Here is a 24,797-nt window from a genome sequence, read left to right as displayed (position 1 = left end):
TAAGCATTTTCAAATTGTAATGCCATATTCGGATTCAGCATAATCAAAAACAAAATAGAAACAAAATTCAACGATATTTTTAAAATTATTTTAAATTATATAATTTAACATGATTGTTTGGAATTAAGAACTATATTCTGATATGCAATTTCATCCTTCTAATGGAAAAAAAAATTGAAAATTTTTCTAATCAACATTATTTTTAGTTGTTTATTTCAATTATGATACATATAGCTATTTGTATAACAAGGGAGGAAAGTGCTACTTTTCCTCCCGAGAATGAAGTTTACTGCCCGACGCGTAGCGGAGGGCAGTAATCATTCAAGGGAGGAAAAGGCACTTTACTCCCATGTTATACATATGGTTTTTCCACCTTCCTCAAATAACAAGTCATTTTTTCATTTTTACTTAATTTATTTATGTAACTAACCAACAAAATTTATTAGAACTAAAACTAATAAGTACGTACAATATAACTGTCAACTGTCAAATATAAGTCAAAATAAAAATGTAAACATTGTTAAATCAAAATAACAATTTACAGTTTTTTACCATTCTGTGAAATACAGAGTGTTTTATAAATAAACGTTAAAATGTATACAAACTTACGTAATAGAAAATAGATATTGTACAGGGCGTCAATAAGTTATATTTTTATGAATGAAATACCATGATGTCACTTTTACTTTTCCTCCCTAGGGAGGAAAAGTACAACTTTGCTCCCTAAAATCAGGTCCGGAAAAGTAAACTTTCGGTAGAGGTAGGTGGAAAACTCTTTTTCCACCTACCTCTACCGAAAGTATACTTTTCCGGACCTGATTGTAGGGAGCAAAGTTGTACTTTTCCTCCCTAGGGAGGAAAATATTTTTCCTCCCTAGGGAGGAAAAGTAAAAGTGAGGTCATGGTGTTTCATTCATGAAATATAACTTATTGACGCCCTGTACGATATCTATTTTTTATTACGTAAGTATCTATACATTTTAACGTTTATTTAAAAACACTCTGTATTTTGCAGAATGGTAAAAAACAGTAAATTGTTATTCTGATTTAACAATGTTTACATTAATAATTGACTTATATTTGACAGTTGACAGTTATATTGTACCTACTTGTTTGTTTTAGTTCTAATAAATTTTGTTGGTTAGTTACATAAATAAATTAAGTAAAAATGAAAAAAATGACTTGTTATTTGAGGAAGGTGGAAAAACCATATGTATAACATGGGAGTAAAGTACCTTTTCCTCCCTTGAATGATTACTGCCCTCCGCTACGCGTCGGGCAGTAAACTTCATTCTCGGGAGGAAAAGTAGCACTTTCCTCCCTTGTTATACAAATAGCTATTATTATTCATTTTACGAAAAACAGTTATTCTTTATAAAATGTTCTACAGGGTCTAAAACCTAAAATACAACCGTCTAATATCAAATTTTGTCAATTTTATACGAGGTATATAAAAAAAATATGAATTTGCTCAAGAGTACTTAAATAATATACCCTTATTTTTCACAATATTGAAAATTGTGCTTATGTAAATTTGTTTAGAACTAAAAACCATAATTAACCCGCCAGTGGTCGCTATATGAGATTTTCTCTCACGGTTTCAGAAAATTGCACAGAATTTTTTTTCTGGGAAATTATAAGATCTGTAGTTCCTTCTAGTCTCCTAACTATCCTCCCTCGACAATCTAATACAGGGGTTCCCAAACTTTTTTGTACCACGCCCCCTTTTGTTGAAATGAAAGCTTCTCGCGCCCCACCCCCCCCTTTAAAATAAATTGTATGAGCCTAAATAGGAACAAAACAAAAACAAATAAGTATTAGCTTGAAAACAAAACATTTATTTATTCTGCCATAAGATACAACAATATCAGTTTCCATTAAATACAAAAATTATTAATAAAAGAAAAATAGATTAGGTTGGTTAGTGCGATGGATATGCTTGCATTTTATTTACTAGTATGCTTATTGGTGGCTGAATTTTAGTAAGTGCACAGTACAAGTCACTACCAACATCAAGTTTATTCCGATACTTTGTTTTAATTGCCACGGGTGTTGAAAATCGCACAAATAGTTACTTGAAAACGGCAAATATAAATGAAGAGCTTCCCGTGATACACTAAGATACACTTTGAAATATTTGAACCAAAATGAAGGTTTGTCAATTATAACAAAGTATTTGGCAGAGGAATCATGCAAAAAATAATTTGGATTTATTTGCAAAGCATCTTCTTGAAGCGATTCAGGCAGGGAGTCTATGTTGACATGAAATGGATCAGTTGACATTCTGTAAATAAAATTGTCACAAGTGTTTGGGAAGTATTTCTGGAACTCTTCAATTAGGCTCTCCAAATGGTTTGATATTTGGATTTTCAAACTTGATCCTTCATAAATGTCCTTGAAGCGTGTTTCTTCTGAGATTGGCTCTACTTTAGAGAAATTTGAATAATTTCAGGGGTTTGCTGATATTTTACGCCTCCAAAATTGAGTAACTAAGCCTCAATCACAATGAGTAACTACTATATTTGAGTCTCCACCCTGCTGTTTTAGGTTAAGGCTGTTCAACGAGTCAAAGATGTCTGACAAATAAGCCAATATTACTTGGGTACAATGTTTTTTGAAGGCCATGTTTAGCTCATTTTGCTTTTGATGTTCCAAGGTGATTACTTCATCTCAAAGGTCAAATAATCTTGCCAACATGTTTCCTTTTGAGAGTCGTCATCGTACTTCTGTATGAAGTAACAGTGTTTTGTGATCACTTTCTAAATCTTCACAAAGAGTTTTAAACAGTCGAGTATTCAACGACGTATAAAACAGTGTATCCCAATCACATCAGCATTTTTCTCTATTACTAATTGTAAATAGCCTGAGCGAAAACCAAGCATTGAAGGTGCGCCATCTGTACATAAACTGATCAGTTTTTGCCAAGAGAGTTCATGTTTGTCAAAAAACTCTCACACTGCTTTCATAACATTAATAGCTTTTGTTGTGGTCTCCAGTCTCCAACTCTGTAGAAAAGAGTAGCTTGTCTTTCATTCTTTTGTTTTGAATATACCGAACATAAACAATTAACTGATAACATTGTGATATGTCAGTACTCAATACTCTCGTCTAGTTGAATAGCAAAAAATGGCGATTATTTTACTGCATCAACTATCTAATTTGTATGAAGCGGTTAATTTTTAATTTTAGAAAAATAACTAAATTTAATTTAATGTTCAACTTCTTTCGCGTCCCCCCTGATATGTCCTCACGCCCCCCAGGGGGGGCGCGCCCCCCAGTTTGGGAACCCCTGATCTAATAGAATCGTCCGCTTAGATAGTGACTCAGTTGACCCAATATCACCCAATTGTTGAGTCAGCGCGTTTCAAGTGAGACATTCTCTCATCAAGCGACCACCCGCGTTACGAACTGTACATAAAAATTAATTTTATTTTGGCACTTAAAACCTGAAATAATGTAAAAAAAATTGTAATTGTCATCAATCAATTTTTCCAGAGCATTCTTGTTATATTTGTGTGCTGTGCCGTAAATTATCAAGATACGGAGATTGATTAATATTGGTTTAATTCCGATTATTTCTTTTTATTTTATTATATTATTATCTATATTATGTTACATTCGTTTTTTCTTATTATTAGTTAATAAAAAAAGTTTAAAAACTGTTTTAAAAACTTTATTTTGTAAAAAAAGGTAAAATTTAGATATGTGAGAGAAAATCTCACGCGCGACCACTCGCGTAACAATCTACCTAGCGACCAATGCCGGGTCGCTAGGTTGGGAATCTATCTTTGGTTGGGAAATAAGCCACAATTAAATTGAAAAAATAATTTTATTCGCGTTTCGACGCCCAAATCGGATGTCGTTGTCAAAATATAAAATATTACTAATATTTACTCGGTAATATTTTGTATTTTGACAAGGACATCCGATTTGGGCGTCGAAACGTTAATAAAATTATTTTTTCAATTTAATTCAGAACAACACTAAAAACCATCTTCCAATATTCCATCCTTCTCATTGAAATATTCTGAACTATAAAGGTACTTTATTCTTGATCGAAATTTATCTTTTTTGACATACCTCGTATAAAATTAATCAAAATTGATATAAGGTGGTTGTATTTAAGGTCTTTGGCCATGCAGAACTTTTTACAAAGGATAACTTTTTTTCGTATAATTAATAATAGACCAGTAAGGATCTGTTTTTAGATGGATGTGAGAGGTGGCATTCAGATTTTTGCGGATAAAGTTAGGTGATAACTTCGTTAATAATAATTGATTAATGCTCCGTCTCAAATATGCTCGGAACATTAATAAAAAAAATAAAATATTTAAAAATTTCAAAAAATTTCGTTTTTTTTTTCTACTTTTTTTGCTTATAACTTTAAAACTATTCATTTTGGAACAAAGTCGTATAGGAATAAAACAAAGGTAATTAAATTTTCTATTAGATGCGATTGGTTAAAAATCTCTTAATTAATCACCCTTGCTGCAAAATAGCAATAAATATAAAATAAGGGGGCAAAACAAGCCTGTTCTTATTCAATGATTTTCCATCACTTAGGTTACACTTGGAACCTTCCTAATTCGCTTAGAAAATTTTTGTAATGTGCTAAAACCGTACACCAAATTTCATTAAAATTGACTTACTAGATTTTGAATAATAATTTTGCAATCTAAACTTTTTTTAAAAAATTAAAATTTTTTAAAATGTTGCACAACAAAAACTAGTAAATACAAAGATTTTTCAATTTTTTTAAATATAAAGAAGCACTCCACCTATCTAATGCACTTTACAGAATTAAAATCGGATTGTTTAAGTAGCCTCAGCAATGTTTTAAATTTATAAACAATTTTTTGGCTTATAAACAAATTAGTCCTGTGGCCAGGAGGGGGTGCTGCGGGCTCCTTTATTTAGATGGACTTACCCAAGATTTTTATGTATTTTTTGACCCGTGGAACACGATTTTTTGGGTAACAGTTGATCCGGATGTCAATAAAATTGTTATAAACAAAGAACTTGAGGAATTACATAACATCGATTTTTCGCAAAATAAAACATTTTTTTATATTTCTTGGGTAAGTCTAAGCAAAAAATGTTCTTACAAGTTTTTTCGTAGGATGCATAGTTTTCGAGATAAACGCAGTGGAACTTTCAAAAAATCGAAAAAGTGAAATTTTTGAACGCGAATAACGTTTGATTAAAAAATAAAATAGCAATTCTGCTGACAGCATTTGAAAATTTAAATCAAATTATACCGGTTTTAATTATTTGCATTGCTAAAAATTAATTTTTTATTATTAAACAAAGCTATTTGTTTATAAGCCAAAAAATTGTTTATAAGTTTAAAACATTGCTGAGGCCCCTTAAATAATCCGATTTTAATTCTATAAAGTGTATTAGATAGGCAAAGCACCTCTTTATATGTAAAAAAATTAGACAACTTCTAAATGGTCTACTTTTTGTTCAGAAAGATTTTCAAAAATTTGAACTTTTTTAAAAACATTTAAATTGCAAATTTATTATGCAAAATCTATTAGGTCGATTTTAATGAAATTTGGTACACGGTTTAAGTATGTTACAAAGAATTTCCTAAGCGAATTACTAAGGTTCTATATACCACCGAAGTGGTTAAAAACATTGAATAACAACAGGCATATTGTGCCCCCTTATTTTGTATTTATTGCTATATTGCAGAAAAGGTAATAAGTTAAGACATTTTTGACCAGTCGGATATCATACAAAATTCAATTATCTTTATTTTATTTCACTACGACTTTGTTCCAAAACGAATCGTTTTAAAGTTATAAGCAAAGAAAGCAGAAAAAAATCGACGTTTTTCGAAATTTTTAAATATTTAATTTTTTTTTATTAATGTTCCGGGCATATTTGAGAAGGAGCATAAGTAAATTATTATTAACGAAGCACCTTACTTTATCTGCAAAAATTCGAATGCCACCTTTCACATCCAAAAATAGACGTTTTTTCACAGATCCTTACTGGTCTATAATAAAAGAGTTATCATAATTGAAATAACTGAAAATAATGTTGTATATCCATAATTAAAAAAAAATCAACTTTTATTAATTAGAAATATGAAATGGCATATTAGAATATAGTTCTTAATTCCAAACAACTTTTCATTATAACAATTTTCAATATTTTGAATAATAAAGCTACTTTACTCTTGAGTAAAATTCATATTTTTTGCCATAATATCTCGTATACGGCTTAAAAAAAATGAACTGATGGTTCTATTTTTAATTTAGACCATGCACAACTTTTCACGTTGACGAACAGAACGTCTATAGTCGTCTAATTTCCATTGATGTAATGTGACACAACGTCTATATACGTTGAATTTTTCCCTATTCTACTTTGCAAAATACATATAGTGTCACAACACTTGCTTATACATTTGACGCAGTGTCCGTCAACGTGTTAATTGGACACCCTGTACAAAACAATTATTGTTATTGTTTAAACAAATAATAAACAATTAGCGGCAAAATCTGTGAGTAGAACTTTTTATTTTAACATGTATATAAACTAACAAAAAAAGTTTTAGAAAAAGATAATCTTGTTTGAATTGCTCCGAAACAATGCATATTTTCGTTCTATCTTGACTCTTCTAAAATGCTTCGTATAGATTGCTGAATAGAATTGGGCTTCTTATAACAGGCAATATGACGACTTATATACACATATAAGGATCTCGTAGAACAGTCGTATTATTTAAACGTAAATTAAAACATGGCAACATCGTCGGGCTTCGTATAATGCGTAATCCATATACACTGTGAACGCGTTTATACGAGTGGGCTTCGTAAGACTGTAGGAATCAGACAGTGCTACAATGCCCTTACCCCGTAAACCGCTGGCTTCCATTCATCTGCAGGTTGTAGCGGGCTTCCTATCATTTGTGAGCCATATATATATATATATATATATATATATATATATATATATATATATATATATATATATATATATATATATATATATATATATATATATATATATATATCCTATCATTTGTGAGCCATATATATATATATATATATATATATATATATATATATATATATATGGCTCACAAATGATAGGAAGCCCGCTACAACCTGCCGATGAATGGAAGCCCGCGGTTTACGGGGTAAGGGGATTGTAGCACTGTCTTATTCCTACAGTCTTACGAAGCCCACTCGTATAAACGCGTTCACAGTGTATATGGATTACGCATTATACGAAGCCCGACGATGTTGCCATGTTTTAATTTACGTTTAAATAATACGACTGTTCTACGAGATCCTTATATGTGTATATAAGTCGTCATATTGCCTGTTATAAGAAGCCCAATTCTATTCAGCAATCTATACGAAGCATTTTAGAAGAGTCAAGATAGAACGAAAAGATGCATTGTTTCGGAGCAATTCAAACAAGATTATCTTTTTCTAAAACTTTTTTTGTTAGTTTATATATATGTTAAAGTAAAAAAGTTCTACTCACAGATTTTGCCGCTAATTGATTATTATTTGTTTAAACAATAACAATAATTGTTTTGTACAGTGTGTCCAATTAACACGTTGTCGGACACTGCGTCAAATGTATAAGCAAGTGTTGTGACACTATATGTATTTTGCAAAGTAGAATAGGGAAAAATTCAACGTATATAGACGTTGTGTCACATTACATCAATGGAAATTAGACGACTATAGACGTTCTGTTCGTCAACGTGAAAAGTTGTGCATGGTTTACATTAAAAATAGAACCATCAGTTCATTTTTTTTAAGCCGTATACGAGATATTATGTCAAAAAATATGAATTTTACTCAAGAGTAAAGTAGCTTTATTATTCAAAATATTAAAAATTGTTGTAATGAAAAGTTGTTTGGAATTAAGAACTATATTCTAATGTTCCACTTCATCTTTCTAATTAAAAAAAAGTTGAATTTTTTTAATTATGGATATACAACATTATTTTCAGTTATTTCAATTATGATAACTATTTTATTATAGACCAGTAAGGATTTGTGAAAAAACGTCTATTTTTGGATGTGAAAGGTGGCATTCGAATTTTTGCAGATAAAGTAAGGTGATAACTTCGTTAATAATAATTTACTTATGCTCCTTCTCAAATATGGCCGGAACATTAATAAAAAAAATAAAATATTTAAAAATTCGAAAAACGTCGATTTTTTTCTGTTTCTTTGCTTATAACTTTAAAACGATTCGTTTTGGAACAAAGTCGTAGAGAAATAAAATAAAGATAATTGAATTTTGTATGATATCCGACTGGTCAAAAATGTCTTAACTTATTACCTTTTCTGCAATATAGCAATAAATACAAAATAAGGGGGCAAAATATGCCTGTTGTTATTCAATGTTTTTAACCACTTCGGTGGTACTTAGAACCTTAGTAATTCCCTTAGGAAATTCTTTGTAACATAGTTAAACTGTGTACCAAATTTCATTAAAATCGACCTAATAGATTTTGCATAATAAATTTGCAATTTAAATGTTTTTAAAAAAGTTCAAATTTTTTAAAATCTTTCTGAACAAAAAGTAGACCATTTAGAAGTTATCTAATTTTTTTACATATAAAGAGGTGCTTTACCTATCTAATACACTTTACAGAATTAAAATCGGATTATTTAAGGGGCCTCAGCAATGTTTTAAACTTATAAATAATTTTTTGGCTTATAAACAAATAGCTTTGTTTAATAATAAAAAATTAATTTTTAGCAATGCAAATAATTAAAACCGGTATAATTTGATTTATACTTTCAAATTCTGTCAGCAGAATTGCTATTTTATTTTTTAATCAAAAGTTATTCGCGTTCAAAAATTGCACTTTTTCGATTTTTTGAAAGTTCCACTGCGTTTATCTCGAAAACTATGCATCCTACGAAAAAATTTGTAAGAACATTTTTTGCTTAGACTTACCCAAGAAATATAAAAAAGTGTTTTATTTTGCGAAAAATCGATGTTATGTAATTCCTCAAGTTGTTTGTTTATAACAATTTTATTGATATCCGGATCAACTGTTACCCAAAAAAATCGTGTTCCACGGGTCAAAAAATACATAAAAATCTTGGGTAAGTGCATCTAAATAAAGGAGCCCGCAGCACCCCCTCCTGGCCACAGGACTAATTTGTTTATAAGCCAAAAAATTGTTTATAACTTTAAAACATTGCTGAGGCTGCTTAAACAATCCGATTTTAATTCTGTAAAGTGCATTAGATAGGTGGAGTGCTTCTTTATATGTAAAAAAATTGACAAATCTTTGTATACACTAGTTTTTGTTGTGCAATATTTTAAAGAAGTTTAATTTTTTTAAAAAAGTTTAGATTGCAAAATTATTATTCAAAATCTAGTAAGTCAATTTTAATGAAATTTGGTGTACGGTTTTAGCACATTACAAAAATTTTCTAAGCGAATTAGGAAGGTTCCAAGTGTAACCTAAGTGATGGAAAATAATTGAATAATAACAGGCTTGTTTTGCCCCCTTATTTTATATTTATTGCTATTTTGCAGCAAGGGTGATTAATTAAGAGACTTTTAACCAATCGCATCTGATAGAAAATTTAATTACCTTTGTTTTATTCCTATACGACTTTGTTCCAGAATGAATCGTTTTAAAGTTATAAGCAAAAAAATTAGAAAAAAAAAACGAAATTTTTTGAAATTTTTAAATATTTTATTTTTTTTATTAATGTTCCGGGCATATTTGAGACGGAGCATTAATCAATTATTAATAACGAAGTTATCACCTAACTTTATCCGCAAAAATCTGAATGCCACCTCTCACATCCATCTAAAAACAGATCCTTACTGGTCTATTATTAATTATACGAAAAAAAAGTTATCCTTTGTAAAAAGTTCTGCATGGCCAAAGACCTTAAATACAACCATCTTATATCAATTTTGATTAATTTTATACGAGGTATGTCAAAAAAGATAAATTTCGATCAAGAATAAAGTACCTTTATAGTTCAGAATATTTCAATGAGAAGGATGGAATATTCGAAGATGGTTTTTAGTGTTGTTCTGAAGCTATTTTCTTGTGGCATTTTTATAATTATTTTGATTCGGAAATAAGCCACAATTAAATTGAAAAAATAATTTTATTAACGTTTCGACGCCCAAATCGGATGTCATTGTCAAAATACAAAATATTACCGAGTAAATATTAGTAATATTTTATATTTTGACAGCGACATCCGATTTGGGGTCCAAACGCGAATAAAATTATTTTTTCAATTTAATTGTGGCTTATTTCCCAACCAAAGATAGATTCCCAACCTAGCGACCCGGCATTGGTCGCTAGGTAGATTGTTACGCGAGTGGTCGCGCGTGAGATTTTCTCTCACATATCCAAATTTTACCTTTTTTTACAAAATAAAGTTTTTAAAACAGTTTTTAAACTTTTTTTCTTAACTAATAATAAGAAAAAAAAATGTAACATAATATAGATAATAATATAATAAAATAAAAAGAAATAATCGGAATTAAACCAATATTAATCAATCTCCGTATCTTGATAATTTACGGCACAGCACACAAATATAACAAGAATGCTCTGGAAAAATTGATTGATGACAATTACAATTTTTTTTACATTATTTTAGGTTTTAAGTGCCAAAATAAAATTAATTTTTATGTACAGTTCGTAACGCGGGTGGTCGCTTGATGAGAGAATGTCTCACTTGAAGCGCGCTGACTCAACAATTGGGTGATATTAGGTCAACTGAGTCACTATCTAAGCGGACGATTCTATTAGATTGTCGAGGGAGGATAGTTAGGAGACTAGAAGGAACTACAGATCTTATAATTTCCCAGAAAAAAAATTCTGTGCAATTTTCTGAAACCGTGAGAGAAAATCTCATATAGCGACCACTGGCGGGTTAATTATGGTTTTTAGTTCTAAACAACTTTACATAAGCACAATTTTCAATATTGTGAAAAATAAGGGTATATTATTTAAGTACTCTTGGGAAAATTCATATTTTTTTTATATACCTCGTATAAAATTGACAAAATTTGATATTAGACTGTTGTATTTTAGGTTTTAGACCCTGTAGAACATTTTATAAAGAATAACTGTTTTTTGTAAAATGAATAATAAAAGAGTTTTCCACCTACCTCTACCGAAAGTATACTTTTCCGGACCTGATTGTAGGGAGCAAAGTTGTACTTTTCCTCCCTAGGGAAGAAAAGTAAAAGTGACATCATGGTATTTCATTCATAAAAATATAACTTATTGACGCCCTGTACAATATCTATTTTCTATTACGTAAGTTTGTATACATTTTAACGTTTATTTATAAAACACTCTGTATTTCACAGAATAGTAAAAAACTGTAAATTGTTATTTTGATTTAACAATGTTTACATTTTTATTTTGACTTATATTTGACAGTTGACAGTTATATTGTACGTACTTATTAGTTTTAGTTCTAATAAATTTTGTTGGTTAGTTACACAAATAAATTAAGTAAAAATGAAAAAATGACTTGTTATTTGAGGAAGGTGGAAAAACCATATGTATAACATGGGAGTAAAGTGCCTTTTCCTCCCTTGAATGATTACTGCCCTCCGCTACGCGTCGGGCAGTAAACTTCATTCTCGGGAGGAAAAGAAGCACTTTCCTCCCTTGTTATACAAATATCTATATGTATCATAATTGAAATAAAAAACTAAAAATAATGTTGATTAGAAAAATTTTCAAAATTTTTTTTTTCCATTAGAAGGATGAAATTGCGTATCAGAATATAGTTCTTAATTCCAAACAATCATGTTAAATTATATAATTTAAAATAATTTTAAAAATATCGTTGAATTTTGTTTCTATTTTGTTTTTGATTATGCTGAATCCGAATATGGCATTACAATTTGAAAATGCTTATAAAGAAGCTCTTCTACACTATGTCTGCGTAGCAAGGAACCATATTTGAAACATTTTTATTACAAATTTTACGAAAAAAAGTTTATTCTTCATAAATTGCTGTGCATAGTCTAAAATCTAAAACCCAATCATCAGATATCAAGTTTTATCAATTTTATACGAGGTATGTCAAAAATACGAATTTTGTTAAAGAGTAAAGTACCTTTATATTCCAGAATATCAAAATATGGGTATTATAAAAAGTTGTTGGGAATTAAAAACTATGTTTTATTATAATTACATCATTATAATTGAAAAAAAAAATTCAATGTTTTCTCAAATTACGGATACCCATCATCATTATTTTATTTCAATTATTTCAACTATTTTATTATTAATTTTACGAAAAAAAGTTATTCTTCATAAAATACTCTATTCTGGTCTAAAGTCCAAAAAACAACCATCAGATATCAAACAAATATGACTTTTGCTTAACAGTTCAGTATGGTTTGTTCAACAGTAAATGGTTGAGTTCAATTAGTGCGGTCGTAAATATTATTAAATTTATCTGACCTGGCCCATTGTTAAGACCCACCCGGAGCGATAAGCAACCGAGGTAGACAGAGTTGGTCTTTTGACAATTAACACTGACTAGACGGTAATCCCATAATAAAGCAAAGAAATTGTACCAGAAAACATATTTAAATTTTACCTGAAACCGGACCTTTTATACTATTATCGGTTATTCCAGGATGTTTATAGTGGTAACTAATTGAACTCGACCATTTACTGTTAAACATACCATACCTTTTTAGTTCACAATATCTCATTTAGAAGAATGTAATTAAACAGTGAAACATATTTTGTAATTCCAACCAACTTTTTTTAATAACAATTTTCGATATTGTGAAATCTAAAGGTACTTTACTCTTGAGTGAAATTCATATTTTTTTACATACCTCGTATGTCAAAATGTAAAATCGTATGTAAAACCTCGTATGTAAAATTAATAAAATTTGATATTTGATGGTTGCATCTGAGATCATATACGATGCAGAGTATTTTATAAAGAATAACTTTTTTCGTAAAACTGGTAATAAAAAAGTTATTAATAGGTTCGAAGTTACGCAGACATAATGTTTAAGAGCTAAAAATATTTTTTTGTTGAAAATTTATTATTGTTCAAGCTTATTATTAAATATATTTTAGGTAAGTTTTAGAGAAAACATTTTTGATCACTTTTTATAAACAATTTTTTAGTTGGTAATTTTCGGTTTTTGTATTAGGTACATTTTTGTTATCTTTCTTAATTTTTGTCAAAAAGGAATAGTTTCATTCATAGTTTCATAGTTTCATTTCTAAAATAAAATTATTGAGTAAATTTTAAAAATACATCAAATGCTTTAAAAAATCACCTATAAAATTGTAAAAAATCTTTTCAAACTTGAGTAATACCGTTTTAAAGTGCTGGTAATTCTGTAAACTACGTTTTTCCTTAAAACTTACGTAAAAGTTTTCAAAAATTGCATTTTTGCGTCATATCATTTGAATTAAATTTTTGGCATTTTTTTGAATGAAACATTGTTTAGTAAGATGTTTGAAAGGTAAGTTGTGCAAATTTGAGAGCTTTATAAGAAAATTTTTATTAGTTACACATTTTTAAATAATGTTTAAACAAAATTCAGCCCACACCGTACTTATGCCCATACATTTTATTTCTTTTTATTATAACCATAAGATAGCTTAATTGTTCTTCTTTCCAATTAAGCTATTCTTTCTTGTTCCTTCTCTTAATTTCCTTCTTTCTTGTCCAATTTGTAAAATTTTATTTGATCCATTAATTAGAGAAATACACTGAAATAACTCAGCCGTGCACTTCGCTAGTTTACAGTGCGCCAATGTTTGTGAGAAGGGTGACTTTAGCGTTATAAATAAAAAATTATAGAAGCTACAGATTTAATTTTATAAAAATTTTAATCTTATATTTAGGTTTTTTTCAATTGTCTGAATTTTTCAAGTCAAGTCAGTTTTTTCTAAAATTTATATTTTCGGGGTTATTTAAAGAAACATCTAATTTCGCAGTTCATTTGTTTAATAAAAAATGAAGTGCCCACTTCTAGAGTAGAACTTTTTAATATGTTGTTTATTAAACATTTCTTAGGGCCATCGGTACATAATTCGCAAATATTTTAAGGCTATCCCCACTCTTTCTGTCTTTACACCGCAAATTACGTGTAGTAAAATTGTCACTGGTATGGATATGTAAACTTTACTTGACAACTTCATCATTAACTGTAAAGATGGCTTTTGAATGTTCTTGGATAACTTTTACTAGTATAATTAATTGCCTTAATTGTTAATTCAGTTAATTAATATGATTATTTCATATTTCCGACCAATAGAAAGCTACAGAAATACAAATTAAATTGATCATTTTTGATAATATCCCATCGTCAAGTATATTACGTCAGTTGCCCTTCGTTGCTGTGAAAAAATACATTCAGTGACATTAATGACAATTACTGTTTTAAAACTTATAAAAGTGATGACTTTCAATCGTCAAATATTTATAACAACTGTGTGTTTAATTGTACTAATTTGTACTTACATAAATAAATTACAATAAAATTTTGGTTTTAAACAGTTTTATTCATGAAATAATCGCAGCAAATTGCAGCTCGATCTCTGAAATTATTATCGAATTGTTTCCCTCGTGCCACTTGACGTAATTTCACTCCCCTTCGGGTCGTGAAATTAATACTGTCAAAGTGTCACTCGGGAAAAATTCGATAATTTCAGAGCTCTTGTGCAATTACTACTGATAATTTTTTCACTACCTATGTATTCAGTAATAATTTATCTACTGTACAACAAAAGCTAATAATCAATCGAGAAAAGAGGAAAAGTGATAAAGTGATTTTTTAATAATATATTGTTACTATGAAACGCTTACAATTTTGAACATCTGTAACAACACAATACTTGGATCACTGAATATATCCTGGTGTATTCTCTGCTTTGGATCTTCCATAAATAATAAACAAGAAATAACTTTTTATTAAGTTCACGTCTTAAATCAAGTATTTATTAAACACATTATCAATATTATTTACTCAACAACTGAAAATATTCCCAATGCCAGGTCAAATATTTAAAATTGTCACTGTCTGACTGACAATATGATGGCAATATTCTATTTACTACTGACAAAGATTTGGAAAATATTACCACGGACATTGTGTTCATTTTTTTTCAAATCCTGAAAAAAAAACAATAAATATTTTTGAAAAATTTAAACGCAAAATGAAAGACTAAATTATTACCGAGGGCCGAAAGTCTCTTACAATAAATAAAAAGTTTATTTTGAATGAGATATTTTGAAATTAAAAGTCACACTAAATTTTCTTTTAGTTTTTAGCCCTGTAACTTATTAAAATAAACATTATAGAAGTTCTCAGGGACTTTCGGCCCTCGCTAATAACGTAATCTCTTATTCTGAGTTTAAAATTTTCAAAAATAATTATTAGTTTTCTCAGAATTCGAAAAAAAAAATGAATTCCATTTGAGTAGCATTTCAGCAGAAACTACGTGCCCATTTCCTTATTGAAATTAAAAAACATCTATATTGTTTGATTTTTTCCGAAGGGAAAATCTATATGCATTATTGTATTAAATATTTTGTATTTGTATTAAATGAGGCGCTCAGAGCAACAGTGGCACAGTCCACAAATTGAGCATTTTTAGATTAATACATCAATAAAAGCAGAAAAATTGGATATATGGTTCAACAGTGGTCTACACAATCTAGCTCTATATTTGGCAATATGGCACTACATAATGTATTGTTGCCTTGACAAATACTAAAAATACGAATGAAACAGTGGCCTAACCCTCAATTGTGTGGCTCAGACCCATCAAACAAGTGTTCATCGTATCAGAATCAGAATAATACGCATAATTCATAAGAATGACTATTTTTAATTTTATAAAGTAATATTTAATAATAATAACTTTAACTCCGTCCTTGACTGAGTGGTAAGAGCGCCTACCTTTGGATCGAAAAATCCGAATGGTTGTGAGTTCGAATCTCACCAGGGTCAGAAATGTTTCATTTATTATAAATTAATAAATGAAAATAGTTTCTGTCCTTGTGGGATCGGTACTCACCGGAGGAACCGCAGACGTTCGGATACAGTTAGCGTCTCTTTGCAAAGACAATGACGTCAACTTTGCAAAGTAACAAGACACTTACTCAACACACACACACTACACATTACACTAGGTACCTAACTGTTAAAAATTACCGTACCTACCATGCCAATGGCCATTAGTTGTCGAGGCATTAACATTTTTTAAATAAAAAAAAAACAATAATTTAATTTGTCATATTAATTTCCTATTTGGTAGCAAATTATGTGGCTTATTACAAACTAAAATAGTAAATTAGTAATACAAAGTGTTAATTTGTATTAATTGTATCAATTAAAATAAATAATTCTTTTGCGATTCAATTTTTAAATCTTTTTTCTGTCGGTATCTTACTGTGTACAGGTAATGCTAAGAATTACCATAATCTGTTCTCGGGAGTCTTAGTACACAAGATTAATGACGATGAACGACCCAAAAATACAAAAAATGTGCATTGCCAGGTAATAATAAAAATGTTTACAAGCTAATAGTACTTTGAGGAATATGCAAAAACGTTGCCAAACTTCAGGGCTTCTTATAATCGGTAGCTCAATGTGGGCTTCCTAACGCTGCTGAACTTCTACAGAGTATATACTTCTTTTCGCAGCACAAACTGGTGGTAGATACCATGAACTACGAGTGTATGTTTTGATAATAATTCCAGGCATAAGCAGCCCGGGCTTCGTATTGTTAATCATGATTTCAGAGCTACCTATGGTACATTTCTAAAATTTGTCCGAATATATATGAAGCCCAAGCGTATTCACATGTTCTGAGCTTGGTTAAAATATCGAGAGATGGTGTAAAGTACGTTTTTTGGGGAAATAACATTAAAGAATTACGAAGCCCGAATCCGGGCTTCGTAAGGAGGTGTCGGGCTTCGTATGACCGGTGCGATATAGCGTTTTTGGCTTCCTAAAGTCGGAATCCATATATATATATATATATATATATATATATATATATATATATATATATATATATATATATATATATATTGATGTGATCTTGATTATTGATATGAGATAATATTCTTATATGTCATTTAATTTAATCAATGTATTAATAATAATCTAATTAATTTACCAGATCACATATCAATATGTTTTCAATCTCAGGGCGAATTATAAAATCAATTACTTACTCTCGTGGCTTCTAAGTATTTCTCAATGGTTCCTAATCGGGATAGGGCAGAAAAGAGTAAAATAATACACATATATGGGTTACAATTATAATCAAAATATTGTTTATTTTATTTAAATGGCAATCACTGCTTAATATTTGCTAGATCTTATTTTTCTTAAACATAACATTTACAAATGGGAATCTTATTTCCGTTTGGTTTCCAATTGAAAGTTTTTATTAAAATTTAACTATTATGATTTATTAGCAACAATTCTATTTAAGTTTGATGAAGCTTTTCTGATATTATTGATTATGTTTCTTCAATTTTAAATGTGGTATTTAATACGAAAAACCCATACATTCATGTCCAAACAAATGAGACTGACCTTTTTCTGGTGAACTGAGAATGTCTTCACACAAGACCCTGTGACGTTCCGCCCCTTATAGAATCCATTATTGATGGGAAGATATTATTTCATTATTTTTAGAATTATTTTCTTTCAATGGTTATTAAAATATAACATAACACCATCACAGAATTTTAAATGCTTGTGACGTCACATTTTAAGTGTGGCAACATTGGTTTGCTTGCGTTTGACAGCGTATCGATGGGAGAGGGGAATTGAATTGCCCACGGAGATCGTCAGCCAGCTAACGAGAGGGCATTGGCTTTCTAGAAGTGTGTCGGAGTGGCAGGTCGGTAGCTTGATATTTTACCCACAATTTCAAGATCCAAATTATAATTAAAGATTGAATCCATCCAGCATTAGGGAATATAAAGTTATTAGTGAATACGAAGTTGAAGAATTTGAATGCAGATTTAAAATGAGTTCCGGCCTGGTAAATAAAAAATTTTATTAATTTATTTTCCGCCATATTGAAATTTTCTTGACTAACTTGCTAATTAAGTTTCATGTCGTCTATGTTCATGGTTTCTATGGTTTATTTTCATGGATCAAAATCATCGAGAGATAATTGAATATTCTTTGCTAATTTGTGTTTTCTGTTGGAAAATAGAGCTAATTTAAACTCAATTTTTTTTATATTCCTTTCAAGTCTACAGATCTCCTATCTTTTGAACCATGATCAAACAAGTATCCATTGCCTAATCATACTATATTTCATCCTTGTATAATATATCTATATACCTGTGTATATATTATAATGAAATATTTTTTCACAGTAATTATATCTTGTAGCCAAATTGAAAATCACATGTGTTATTTGAACAAGGTCATCTGATAACAACTTAATAAAGAGTCGAGCTGTCTAGTCATTCAAGTTTTTGGACTTAATGACCTATTTCTTCTTATTCCCATAGGAATAAAAACACCTCCTCGTTTCTCTTGCTTCTTTTTGACACATTGCTGGATTGGTAGTAATACCATATGTGTTTTTTTTAGCCACCACTATGAAATCATAAAAAAAAAAGAAAACCTAAGACCACCAAGGTAGACCACTTCTAGAGAGACGGTCACTAGGAGACCAGCCTGGAAGATCTCCATATCTATCTTTTTCGCCTGTACCTTCAACTGGTTTTTTTTCCACCTGTTTTCTTGTACCTCCAGCAGGACAGTTGCAAGAGGGAGTTAGCACCCCCTTGTGCTCATTGCATCCCGGTCAATTTGGGGAATACACAGCAAGGAACGCACCGCAAGGAACATTGGAAGATTGTGAAAAGGGGTTTGTGTTGATGAACATTCGGTTTGCTCTAAGTAAAAATTTAGACTGTTTTTTGTGATTTTCAGGATACTTAGTTTATTCATATAGGTACTTTATAAATTTATTGCACATAACCTTTCCCTTTTCAAGATTTTTATAGTATTACAGAACAGTATAATAATTGATAGCGTTCCCCAAAGCTGCGTAACCTCCATGGTGAGAATCTCTGAGCTCAGATACTTTCCCATACAATAGTGTTGGTACTCTTATATTTTTTTTATTATTCTTTGGCTTGTTTCCCTTTTATATAACTATTTAAACTCCTTTAATTATTTTAGTATATTTTAAATTAAATTTTTCAAATTAACTTCAAATATCATTAAAAATTTCTATTATTCAAATTATTTAACTTTAACTATTAATTTTTATATTAAATTCGAATAAATCCCTAGTACCCATCCCCTCAGGAAGGTACTAGTTTTACTTGCCATTATTATTAAGAACCACGAGTCGGTAAAAGGATCTTTGGTATCCAGAACTCCGTTGGTTCACTTAGGGACTTGGTACCCGTCAACTCATTGAGTTGTACATACATATATTAAATATCTTGTTCATATTATCAGGTAGTATTGAATTAAGTGTACGTATGATATTCGTACCATTGTTATTGGGTGAGGGTAGTTACTGCTAACCAAGTGTAAGTTGTACTTTCTGTATTAGAGGTACCCTTATTCAGATTTTCTAACCTTATTAAGATTATTCTTAGATTATATTTGTAAGGTAATTCTGTAAATGACTTTCACTAGTATTTTTTTTTGTCATGTTAGAGTTACATACTAGTTACTTGTCTTAACTCGGAGATTGTGAAAATCTGGTAGTTACATTCAATAAAAATACATTTATTGTGATTTTTTTTTTCTTATTACTCCTTTATCTTGATAATATATTTTATAACTTAATAATCTTTAATAACATTTAACCTACTTGTACTACAAATTTAATATACTCTATAGCAGCGTAGAATACCTGGAAGAGGGTTAACCCAGTTATCCTTCTTCTGGCGCCCAAAAATTTATTCTATTTTCATTATATTATTATATTTACCTTATCTACTTTGTGAACAGTGTCTTAATATCTTCTTTTCTAGCCATCATTGTCATTTCCTTTAATTTATTGTCCAGCCAGAAATAGCCGTGCAAATTGGCCGAATCCTTCCTTGAGTGTCAAGTGGCCATTCTCTTGCATATTGAGCTAGCTATTCAAGTTACATCTATCTATTCATAATTTTCCATCTCCAGTCCTATATCAAGTCTATACTCTTTGTCTTTACATCTTCCCATACAAGTACTACTGCGAAGTAGTATTTTAGTTACTTCAGCTTCTTCCAACGTAGAAGCCACACATTTTTGTTCCTTTGGCTACATTAAGTAGATCTTCTTTTTCCTACTTCTGTTGGAGTTTATCACTCTCTGTGCATTCACTCCAACAGAAAATCTTCTTCTAACAGGTTACATCGGCTTCCCAACGTGGTGGCCTTATTTTTGGTCTGAGACAGTATTTATTTAGGTCAATTCTTCTCTTTTTATCTCAAGTTTCTTTGTTATTTCCGTTTGGTATCTCTATACACATCTTGTTACTTATTTATTTTATTTTTAATTTCTGATACATATCAGGTATTCTTATACGCTGTTTTGATTTTTGTTTATATTTTGGGACCTCATTATAGTATAGGTTTGTGCAACTTACATTCTGGGTTAAATTTGAATTTTTTATTGGGAACTTATATTTAATATTGCTATTAATAATATAATTCATATAAGGTAATTTTTATTCCTTCAGCCAATAGTGGTATAGTTGGAGGTACAACTAAGCATTGATTATTATTATATATATTTTTTCCAAAGTGGTGGTAAGTTACATATAAATAAAAATTTACTTCCAGTATTTAGGTAGTAGGTTTACTTGAGTATACATTATTTATTGGATTATTTATCCATTTATTTGATCTTATATATTTATTTGATCTTATTTATTTGATTATATACTTCATTATATATATATATATATTTTTTGCTGGCCATTTTGATTTTGTTGGTGTGTTGCGAATATTTTCTCGGTATATATATTTTGCGTGCAAACTTAGGTATCTTTCATACTTCTGTTCTTTGGACTACTTGTCAATAATTTTGCTCTCATCATGTGTGCTTTTAAAGCTGAACATCTTCTGGTGGATGAACTGGATTATGAATTAAAGATTAGGGACATAATGCCAGAGGAGTCGACAACTGTCGATAAAAAACGCAATCTTCTGAGAGGTGCTTTGAAACAAGAAGCTGGCAATAGGAGTTTTCTCCAAATATCAGCTGTATCCATCCCTTTTGAGGAACAACAGAAAGGAATCTCTGAAACATTGGACAGCTTGTCTAAAAAAATCGAAAAATTTAGGGGAACTGTAAAGGATACAGAGTATGCGCGATTAACATCTCGTCTAGGCCATATTTCTGCCCGTGTACACTTGTTACACTGTCCTACCGAAGAACAGGAACCTTTCAAGAAATCTGTTTCTCTTAGAATATTAACACTAGAGGGTGAACTTGATTCTAGAGTTAACCCCATAGCTACCTCTACTCCTAATGCTCCAGTCAATGTATCTAGTTTCACTTACTCCAAACCTGTGCAAGTACACAAATGGGGTATTTCATTTTCAGGTGAAAAACAGCACACTGATGTGATGTCATTTTTGGAAAGGGTTGAATGTCTTCGAGTATCTAGAGGTGTTTCTGAAGAGGATTTGTTTGCTGCATCTGCTGAACTGTTCACCGGGACAGCTTTTCCCTGGTTTAGGAATAATAGGGGTAATTTTTCTTGTTGGTCTGATCTGATTAAAAAGTTGAAGTCAGATTTTCTTCCGTACTCGTTCCAGGACGACCTACTAGATCAAATTAAGAATCATAAGCAGAAACCTGGGGAATCTGTTACTATGTTTATTAATACTATATTAGGTATGTGTAGTCGTTTAGACACTCCTTTGTCAGATTTAGCTAAAATTAAAATCATCCTTAAATGTCTATTACCCTTTTATCATCAACAATTAGCTCTTATGGACATTCAGAACATTGATGACCTTACTATAAAGTGCAAACGTTTGGAGGAAACTTTATCCTGGTCTTCGCAACCTCCATCCACATCTCGATCCTATTCTAACTCTTCTTCTCAGCCAACTTCCTTTAGGCAACGTTCTTGGCCAAATAAGGGCCATGATCATAATGTTTCGGTTGTTAGTTCTCTTGTCTGTTGGAATTGTGATCAGCCAGGTCATCCGTTTTACAATTGTGCAATTCCTCAAAGTCGTATTTTCTGCCATGGTTGTGGCCGAGAGAACACCCTTAAAAGGAATTGTTCTAAGTGTTCGGGAAACGAGACGTCGGAGGTCCGTCCCCTGAACGTTTCTCCGTCCAACACCCAATCAGGGAATCCAACCCCATCGTCAAACGAAACTGCTGGACCAAGCACATCCAGCAACCCAAACCCATCTTCACGAAAAGGGAAAGGGGTGTCGTTCAAGAAAACAGCACACACCACAAAACAAAATTAAACCAGAAATTAATTTCTATAGATGATACGTTAGATTCGCTTGATTCAAATGATCACAGATGTTCATTTACAAATTCTTCTTTGATTGGTAGTGTTCAACGTAACAATAATAATTGGGATAGTGATGTAGTTCCATTATCTATATTAGATTCTAGTTTTGTTAATGATGATGATACGTCTAGGTTAGTTCCCTATAACGGTTCTAGACAACCAAATACTTTATATCTAGATATTAATTCTTTATTAGTTAGGAAACAAAATGATAATAGGCCATATCTCCCTATTCAAATTCTAGGACAATCGTGTTTAGCTTTGTTAGATAGTGGCTCTAATATTTCCTTGATAGGGGCACATTCATTAAATTTATTGAAAAATTCTAGTATTCCCATTATGCCCATTTCATCTTTGCAAGTATCTACTGCAGATGGTACAGTTCAGTCCATTACAGGCAAACTCCAAATTGAAATCACAGTGGCCGATTTATGTAGAGAAATTACATTCTATGTTATTCCTTCCGTGCAGAATTCTATAATTCTAGGTATGGACTTTTTCAATGCTTTCAATAGCACCTTAAGTTGTTCTGATTTTTCTTTTTCCATATCTGAATTTAATTTATCTACCCTTAGTGCTATTCATGATTTTGCTAGTTTATCAAGCTCCGAACAAAGGCAATTAGAGAGTATGATCTCTAAATTCACTACTCTTTCTTCAAAAGACAAACTAGGTCGTACGTCGTTAATATCTCACACTATCGAAGTGGGAAATCCCACTCCTTTTAGGTTGTATCAGTATCCCATACCTCAAGCCTGGCAGGCAGATTTAGAAAAAGAAGTAGATTCGATGCTTGCTTTAAATATCATAGAACATTCAACGTCGTCCTATTGTTCCCCACTCTGGTTAACGAAGAAGAAGGATGGATCCTTCAGGATCTGCTTTGACGGTCGAAAACTAAACAGTATCACAACGAACAGGGATGCTTATCCTATCCCCAGAATAGATGTGATTTTGAGCAAACTTCAGAATGCCAAATACATCTCTTCTATTGATTTGTCTAAGGCCTTCTTACAGATCCCACTGAGTGAAGAGAGCAAGAAGTATACTGCTTTTGCTGTCAGTGGTAAAGGATTATTCCAGTTTGTCACCATGCCTTTCGGTCTTGTTTCTGCTCCTCAGACAATGTGTCGTCTGATGGATTTAGTCATTGGTCCACAGTTAGAGCCCTATGTTTTCTATTATTTGGACGATATTTTGGTTGTCACTCCCGATTTTTCCCTTCATATGGAAATTTTAGATAAGTTATTTTTACGTCTTAAGGAAGCTAATCTGACAATCAATTTGGATAAATGTCAGTTTTGTCGTCCTAGTCTTAAGTTCTTGGGTTATGTTGTTGATAACCAGGGGCTAAGGACTGATCCTGAGAAAATAGTAGCTATTAAAAATTTTCCCATACCTAAGACCACCACCCAAGTCCGTAGGATATTGGGAATGTGTGGCTATTATCGTCGGTTTGTACCGTCATACTCTACCTTGTTGTCTCCTCTTACTGATCTTTTGAAGAACAGGAAAAAGGGACAGACCATTACTTGGACTCCTGAGGCCGATGAAGCTTTTCGGCGCGTTAAAGATGCTTTAACGAGCGCTCCGGTCATGATGTCACCTAATTTTGATGAGCATTTTTATCTAATGACAGATTGCTCTAATACTGCTTCTGGTGGCGTATTATTTCAGTTGAAAGATGGCTCTGAACACCCAATAGCTTACACTAGTAAGAAGTTGAATAAGGCCCAGAAAAACTATTCAACCACAGAGAAAGAACTCTTAGCTATCATCCATGGGTTAGAAGCGTTTCGTTATTATTTGGAAGGTCGTAATTTCACTATAATTACGGACCATAGTTCCTTGGTATGGCTTCATAGTATGAAAAACCCTTCTCAGAGACTTTCTCGATGGATATGTAAACTGGCTGCCTATTCATATAAGATTGTCCATAGAAAGGCAAACGGGGTCGTGGTTGCAGATGCTCTTTCACGTGTCCACGATATTAATGTCCTAGATCTGTCTTCTTTAACCCCTGATGTGTGGTATCAGAATATGATTGATAGGGTTACTCAAGACCCACAAAAATATCCTGATTTTAAGGTAGAGAATAATGTTCTGTACAAACACACCTTTAGTCCGATAGAGTCCTTATCCAACATGTCGGAGTGGAAAATAGTTGTGCCTACGCCAAATAGGGAAAATATTCTGCATATGTTTCATGATGAAGTTACAGCTGGTCATTTTGGGTTTTATAAGACATATCACCGCATTGCTGAATTATATTATTGGCCTGGCATGCGGAAGT

General features: G+C 31.1%; 1 protein-coding gene across 7 annotated transcripts in view; it reads left to right on the top strand.

Moving 5' to 3' along the window:
* LOC114329508 (protein yellow) overlaps positions 1-24,797 on the top strand; it is a 371,690-nt gene that overhangs the window by 117,981 nt on the left and 228,912 nt on the right. The window contains exons 1-2 of one of the 7 annotated variants that reach the window (XM_050655689.1): positions 17,674-18,037; positions 18,601-18,880. The exons of 4 other annotated variants lie outside the window; for them this stretch is intronic. The gene's annotated coding sequence lies outside the window, so the exon portion shown is untranslated. Of the gene's footprint in view, positions 1-17,672; positions 18,038-18,600; positions 18,881-24,797 lie in introns of those variants that run through there. 2 more of the 7 variants (XM_050655694.1, XM_050655690.1) reach the window with 2 other exon arrangements.

This window comes from Diabrotica virgifera, chromosome 7, assembly GCF_917563875.1.
Source record: "Diabrotica virgifera virgifera chromosome 7, PGI_DIABVI_V3a".
Classification (NCBI taxonomy): domain Eukaryota; kingdom Metazoa; phylum Arthropoda; class Insecta; order Coleoptera; family Chrysomelidae; genus Diabrotica; species Diabrotica virgifera.
Note: the sequence above shows the minus strand (reverse complement) of the source record. Positions and strands in the feature narration are given on the sequence as shown.